Genomic DNA, 8026 nt, shown 5'->3' on the forward strand with positions numbered 1-8026 from the left:
ATGTCTACGGGGGACATAAGAAGGGAAACATTCATATTTCAGTTCTCATCTGCCCCTCATCAAAAGTGACCCCAGTGTTAACTCCCCTGCATTTTGAGCTGTCCATGTTGGAATGCTGCGCCATGGTGTCTCATGGTGTGACATCAGAGACACCATACAGGTAGGAAGGGACAGGATGAGACACAGGCTGAAGCAAGACACTGCCAGGTTGCTTGTGCATGACGTGAATTAAAGCCTGAATAGAACTAATTGCTTCTTCAGTAGCTGGAGAAAGAAATATGGCTGCAGGTATGTGGAGTGGTATATAAGACATGTATACCAGACAATTTCAGTGAAACAGCTTTCAGATTCCAAGTTACTTCTATTGTCTCTTTGTTTCTCATTCATTGTAAAAGACAGAGTCAGGAACTTTGATTGTAGCCTCCTTTAGTCCTGGATTTGAGTCCTGGCTCTATCATTTAGGAGTTTTGTTTTCTTGAGCAAGCCACTAAAATTCTTTGAGCCTTAGTTTATTTAGCTGTTAAATTAAGACAGTATATCTACCTCATCCTGTTGTTGTGAGAATGAGCCAAGATAATGTTTATTAAGTTCTTAACATACTCCCTGGCACATGGCAAGAGCTAAGGAAATTGTAACTTGTATTATTTATCACGATTTGACATCGCTACAGGAGTAGTTGTGAGGCATAAGGCAGCATGGAAAGGAAATTATTAGGGACTAGAACTGGAGAGAAGATGAACCAGACAGGGCCCTAGTAGGAATGTGAGGCTGGGGGCAGCGTATCTGTTTTTCAACGGGTCAGAGTTTGGGCTCTACATGGGGCTGGCCAAAGTCTGACAAGGTATCAGGGCTTCCATTAAAGGAGCTGAGGTCCCAGAAGGGAAACTAGAGTGCTGCAGCCATAAGATTTCAGGAAGTAGAGGATTATAAAAGGGTTCAAAGAAAGCTGAGATAGCCTAGCGGACCGAGAAACTTGCAGGTTGCCCCACCTTCATTCCCAGGCTTACGGCAGCCAGACTGATCTCACACCAAGCACTGGGTCCCTTTGACTTTACTGTCCGCCCATACATGTGGTGTGATTCATGGGTACAGAATGTGGGAAGGCTGGGACTACAAGTTTGAGGGTATTGGTCCATTGGCTGGGTCTGAGGGTGACAAACTATGACTCAGGTGCAGCTGAGCAGGGGCCCTCCGCCTTAGAGGGGCTGGCACATAAGCCTTGACCTCACTCTCAGTCTCACATAACCTGCCAGTTGATCCTCAGACTGTAGGTTAAACATGCCTTCTTGCCTCGGCTGGCTATGAGGGCTCTGCCTCAGTTCTTTGAGGCCCGGACCAAACTCTCAGCCAGCACTAACAGCTCATAGACCCAGAACAACATAAACAAACCAGATATTCCAAACTGTCATTAGCAGGCCTTCTATTAATTTCATTTTTGGGGAAAGAACCATATTTTATTTTAACAAACCAGGATTTATGTTGTATCACATGTCACATGGTAACAATGTGAGCAAATTCATTCCTACAAACTTTCCATCTAAATCTATTTAATATTAACACCTTTCTTTTATGTTGTTCAAGGAATTATCTCATGTTCTCTACGTTTTCATGGAAAAAACATATTGAATTGATGTTTTTGATTGAAACAGATGTTGGAAGCAAATTTAAATTAGACACGTGGTTTTAAATGTAGTTGGTTATGTGCAACAATTGGTAGGTTAGTATTCCTTTATTTTTCTTCAAAGGAAAACAAATTCCAATTGAATGCTGCTTTGAAAATAGCAAACTGGAAGCACGAGGGACTTGTTTTGAAAGTTGAGGTGACAACTGAAAGTCAAGACTACACATGCTCATGTGTTTCCTAGGAAAAAAAATCTCCAATTTAAAGAGACTTGGGTGCTGCTGTCATTTCTTTGGATATAATACATAAGGATTGAAAAGATGGCTTTTCTTGAGGAAATATTAGATGTAAATTGAAGAAAAATGAGTATAAAAAGTGAATTTTTTCCCTCTCCCAAGATATTCTCCCATCTTTTCATAGTTTTATTATGCAGCAGATTGTTGTCTACAGCTTTAACCATGATCGTGAATGCACACAGTCACAACGGTGTGTCTTCGGGAGACAGAAGTCTTGTATCTGCCCTTGGGCTGTCACGCTTGGTCTATGCCACATCCCTGTGTGCCTCTCTATCTCTGGCCTCTCTTCTTCGGCATCCTGTGTTTTGTCCCTGGCTCCTTCTTGTGCAATCTCATTCAAACAGCGCTCTCCCTGCTCATCTACCAACATTCTCCTTGCTTCCCTTCTTATTTCTCGTCAGAAACCTACCCGTTCACCATCTTTTAAGGTTAACCACACATTACAGAGTTGATGAGTATCCCACCTTGATCCATGCGCATGGATCAAGGTGGAAAACTGAGATAACTAGATTGCTGAAATCAGGTGAATTTTGTACAGTAACAGGCACTTATCCATCAGGCGTTCTTCCAGCAGCTTTAGCTCTCAAACACTGTGATCAAAATCAGCAGTAACCAAAAAGTCTTCTAAGCGGTGAGTAAAATAGCTGTCACAGAATCCACATAACTTTATTCCTTTGATTAAATTTAACAAACAGTTATTGAGTATTTTCTATCTGCCAGACGCTGTCCTGGGTGGTAGAAATACTGAGATGAATAATTTATCTCTCTCTCACCTTGTTCCAGAAAAGATCTGAGGCAGCTTGTAGCAGAAACATATAAAATAAAATTGCCAAATACAGGTTTTTAAAATTCTGGGCAAGGGAAATATAAATTAAAATAGGTCACATCCATGGGGAGAAGAGGACATGATACACAGCTAATGGTGGCCTTCATAATTGTGATACTTGAGCTGTGAATTTGACCCTAAGCACATTAGGTGGCTAAGGGGAACGGGAAACATGGTCAGTCACACATTTCCCATTGTAGAAGCTGAGAATTTGTATGGTAACTCAGGGGGAGGAGATGAATAAGACATGATTCCTAATGGCAAGGAATTCATAATCCAGTAGATGAGACAGATCTGTAGCAAACACCTCTAAAACAAAGCTGTATCATAGGGTCCGTATAAAGTGCTAAGGGAATAGAGTTAGAGGAGCAATTTACTTGGCTTATGAGAAGAAGATGCTATATGAACAATGCCTCAAAAGAAGTGGACAAGAAGAGCATGTGAGACTTCCACTGAACAATATGTACTAGGCTGGCTCTAATGTGTAAAAGTTGCTTCAAGCGCATGTAAAAGACTCTGAGTCAGTAGGACTGGGATTTTTCACAAGCATGCCAGAATGCTAACTCTGGTGCTCAGGAAGTATATTCTGAGAAACACTGCAATAGATTCTGACGGTGTGGAGCAGTGCAAGATGAGGTTGGAAATTGAGGCTGGGCCCACCTGGAGAAGGTTTCAGATGCCGGTTAGAAACTTAGACTTTATAAATAATGGGGAGCCACTGGATGCTTCTAAGCCTAAGCAGGTGGATGACACTATCGGATCTGTGTGTACGTGTATCCGTGTGTCCCTGTGCATGTGTCTGTGTTTGATTTCTCTTTTTCCTAATTACAAATGCAGCTGCTAGAGGACGAAAAGCAGGAAAAAAGAGACTAAACACAGAGAACCAACTAGGAATGTTGCACTAGAAGAGTTGATTAAAATCATAGCAGGAGAAGTGAAGAAAGTGAACACTTTTTTTTTTTCTGGGAGCATGAATCTGTTATTTTATTATTAGTCGAAGATTTACTTTTCTGGTTAATGTGTTGGTTTTCAAGTCTTTCTGACAATTTTTTTACTTCAGTTTCTGCTCCCTGGCATCTGGTCTAAACCAACCGGCAGGGGAGAGGGGCCCGTAGGGTTGCTCTAAAGGGCTGTGAGGGACACTTGCTCACTGTCATGTAGGGGAGCCAACTTCTCTTATGGCAAACTCACATTAGAGGGTAACGGCACATATGGTTTTTTTGGCTTCCTTTTTTGTGTTTACACACTTAAAACACTTTTTATTTTTATAAACTGACAAAATAGAGAAGACAGGCAATATCATAACAATTACTAGGATTCTACAATTTCAAGTTTTCAGCTTTACTCAGGAATAATTGACAAATAAAATTATATGTATTTACAGTGTACAACATGATGATTTGACATTCATGTACTTTGTGAAATGATCATCACAATCAGGTAAATAAACACATCCATCCCTCACATACTTGCCATTTTTGTGTGTGCGGTGAGCACACTTAAGATCACAGATCTTCATTTCTTTGGGGTCAGTTACTGGAAAATGTTTGTGTTTCCTAGGTGTTGTCATGTTTCCTTGATTTTTGATGTTTCTTGAAGGTTTGTGTTGCCATCTTGCATTTGAAGCAGTCACCCCCTCTAGTCAATCCTTACTGACTGGCTTTGAAAAGAAATGCCTACTGTCAGCCCTGCTAGGGATTCTGAGGCTTTCCCAGACCTTTGCTGTGGATTCACCTGCTCCCTGCTTTTTGTTCCCTCTTTGGGGGGAATTCTTAATATTGTATGCTGCTCTTGATTCTCAAAGCCAGGCCAAGTGCCAAGAGACGCCCGTCTGCCTTCCTTAGGATGATGCTGATGGCTCAAGTTTGATTGCTTTCTCCCAGTCTTGCAGAGGCAGGTGGGCTTTCTGCCCATGCTCACTAGCCATCCATAAGGGTTCACACTCATCACTCTCAGTGCACATAGGGAACCAGCCACAGGGTGGAGGTGTGTGTGAGCGAGGCCAACGGAGTGTTTGGGGTGCCCGTGGGCCAGTTTCCAAAACACAGGAAACTATGAGATGAAAAAAATATCCTAAATTATCCAGTTGGGGCCAATCTGATCGCATGAGTTCAGGAATTTGCTGGTGAGGCATATTCGGTGGCTTGTGGGTGGCCTCTCTGATAGATTCCATGAAGCACTTAGTAGGACTCGTGTCCTTTTGATGCCTTCTGAGTGCCCTGTCTGTTGTTCTCCCAGCCCCCTCCACCCCCGAACTGTGCAGCACACCTCAGTGTTCTGGACGGGGTGAGAAAAAAATAGGCCTCCTTGGCAGCATTCTGCACAATTTGGGGGAAGCCAGGTGCTCACTCACACATGTTCACTCTCATCCATGAAAGAAATCACAGACCTGGAAAGTCTCCCTTGGCACTGAGCTGTGCTGCCTTGGGTGAAGGATGACATCGGTAAAGTTAAACCGTTCTTCTTATTCTCTTCACTGTGTCCAATCTCAGTTTTTTTTTTTGCTCCAACCATGTGCTGGAAGTTCTTTTCTGAACTCCCAGACTGCCGCAAAGGCATTCTCATCATGGGTCATTGTCAAGTTCACTATTCTCTGGAAGAGAATATAGTAGAAAACTCCTGCTATTTTGTGGACGTGGCTCCTGTATGTTTTTATTAATTGTAATTAAGTGGGTAACAATGTCCGGTTCACTGGATTCTGCAAACACAATGTTTCTCCTTTGAAAATGGCAATAAATTCCAGCACCTTTGCATTGTGGTTTACCCACACCAGTGTGCCTGAAGCTGGACAATGTTCCCCTGCAAAGACCAATTGTTTTCAGTCTGCTCCCATGCTTGCAGGGTGTTTGTGACCAATAAGCCTGTGGTCCAGGTCGTTACTTCATTTATGATATAGAAGCTATGGGGCATAGTCCTAAGACAAAGTTAAGTAAATTACAACTGGCTGGGATCTGGTGGTTAAACTTGTGGTAAGCAGAACAATGACCCTCCCAAAGAAGTCTGTGTGTTAATTCCCAGAACCAGTGAGTGTGTTACCTTTCATGGAAAAAGAGATATATATAAGTTTGCTAGGGTTGCTGTCACAAATTAACACAAACTGGGTGGCTTGAATAACAGAAATTTATTCTCTCACAAGCAGAAGGCTATAAGTTCAAAATCAAGATGTCAGCAAGGTTGGTTCCTTCTGAGGACTACGAGAGAAAGATATGTCCCAGGCTCCTCTCCTCCTCTCCTTTGCTTGTAGATGGCTGTCTTTCTTTCTCTCTCTCTCTCTCTCTCTCTCTCTCTCTCTCTCTTTAATGCCTACAGCACCTGGTATTCCTAGGTGGTCTCCCAAGTAAGTACTAACCAGGCTCGACCCTGCTTAGCTTCTGAAATCAGATAAGATCGGGCATGTTCAGAGTGGCATGGCCATAGATGCACTGTATCTCTTCATGTCATCTTCCTTCGATATGTGTCTGTGTCTGTTTTCTCTTTTAATAAGGATCCATCATATTGGATGAAGGCCTGCCCTAATGACCTAATCTTAAATGATTATATCTGTGATTATACTTTTTCCAAATAAGTTGACATTCTGGGGTTTAAGATGTATGAATGGGGGGAGGGGAGAGGGAAGCACAATTAAATCCATAACAAAGGACTTTGCAGATATGATTAAAGTTAGAAACCATGAGATGAAGAAGATACCCTGAATTATGCAATTGGGCCCAATCTAATCACACGAGCCCTTTCAAGTGGAGAAACTTCTTCTGTGGTCAGTGAGAGAGTTGTGATGACAGAAGAGGGTCGACAAGGGCCACATCGCTGGCTTTGAAGATGGAAGAAGGTGCCACGAGTCAAGAAACGCCGGTGGCCTCAGAAGCCAGAAGATTCTCCCCTAGAGCCTCCAGAAAGGCCCTGCTGATACCGCGACTTTAGCCCAGTGAGACCAGTTGTCTGTAAGATAACACATTTGTGTCGTTTTAAGCCACTAAGTTTGCAGTAATTTGTTATTGCAGGCACAGAAAATGAACACGACCTCCTCCTAACCTCAGCCCCCCAGTTTACTGGGTGACCTCCCATCACCCCTAAATAATGCCTTTCTCTGAGGGTCACTTCCCACGGAACTTCCTCCATCCCCGCCACAACCATTAATCAAAACCAAGTCTTGTAAAGTGGCAGATTCCTCTTAGGGTGTCTGGCCAGCCCGTGAGCCTCTCTATCACTCACTTCCCGATTTGAGGATGGGCCGCGACAGCTACGTGCACAGAAGACCCTCCTACCTGGGCAGGGCCTACTGGAGCAGAATGGACATGTGAACAAAGCTGGAGCCAACAGCCTCTCTCAAGATTTTGAGCTAGGAGACACTGAGACCAGGAGCTGGGAGCTGATTCCTGTTGATGACAGGAGTCTGGAGAAAAGGTCCACAGGTAAGTGCTATAAGGATTCTGAGGGCTGTGCTTTTTTCTTACACTAGTTTTCAGTGGGGTTGGTGTAAGACTTACTAAAGAGCCTGAGCACTTACATCTGTAGACTCAGAAAGTCCCACCAGACTGCACCCGAGAGAGAGGGAAGAAAAGAGGGTGCAGCAAACAGCCAGGGCAGGATGCTGCCAGGAGCCCTGTGTGGGAGAAGGCTAAAATGAGTCTCAGAGGGGTTTCTTGGTCCGTTGTTACAATGAAGTGTTGTCAAGTGACTCAGGTTGTTTTCTATAAAACTACTTGCCAATTTTTGGAGGTCTTGTTTTTTTCCAGAAGAACTAAATCACACATCTCTGGTCGTAGGTGGTTTTTATATCAGGGACACATTTTCTGTCCTTAACACAAGTGATTGCAAAATGTGCAACTCTCTCTCTGTGCTTTGGTTTTATATTGTTTTGTTTTAACGTGTTTGATATTTGAAAGCTGTTAAGACCTAGATTGGAAGCTCTCAGATGATCAGATCCTCTCCAACGTCAGGATGCAAACATACTATTCCCTGCTTAAACAAGGCTCTAGTCTTTTCTTTGTATCTATTCCATCAGGAACTGCTGGATAAAAGCAAATGTCTTAGAAGAGCAAGTGTGACATCTGGTTCACTATCAGGAATAAATCTCTACCTGCCAAGCAGGACTGTAAGGCAATCTGGAACCAGTTACTACACAAACTTGTTTCATTTCAAAACCATATCACCTGACTTACCTTTCTATTTATTACCTGTCTTGAATTCTTTTTCAGTATCAAGATGCTACTAATGAAACACAGTTGACCTGAGTTTTGAGGTAAATTATGAGAAAGAAGTTTGTAAAAAGGCCTTAAAGGGAAA

The 8026-nt window shown here is 42.9% G+C and overlaps 1 pseudogene; it reads right to left on the reverse strand.

Moving 5' to 3' along the window:
* Positions 1-6043: 6043 nt before the first annotated feature.
* On the reverse strand, positions 6044-6162 carry LOC112485960 (annotated as a pseudogene).
* Positions 6163-8026: the final 1864 nt, after the last annotated feature.

The sequence above is a fragment of the Pteropus alecto genome, unplaced genomic scaffold (assembly GCF_000325575.1).
Source record: "Pteropus alecto unplaced genomic scaffold, ASM32557v1 scaffold25, whole genome shotgun sequence".
NCBI lineage: Eukaryota > Metazoa > Chordata > Mammalia > Chiroptera > Pteropodidae > Pteropus > Pteropus alecto.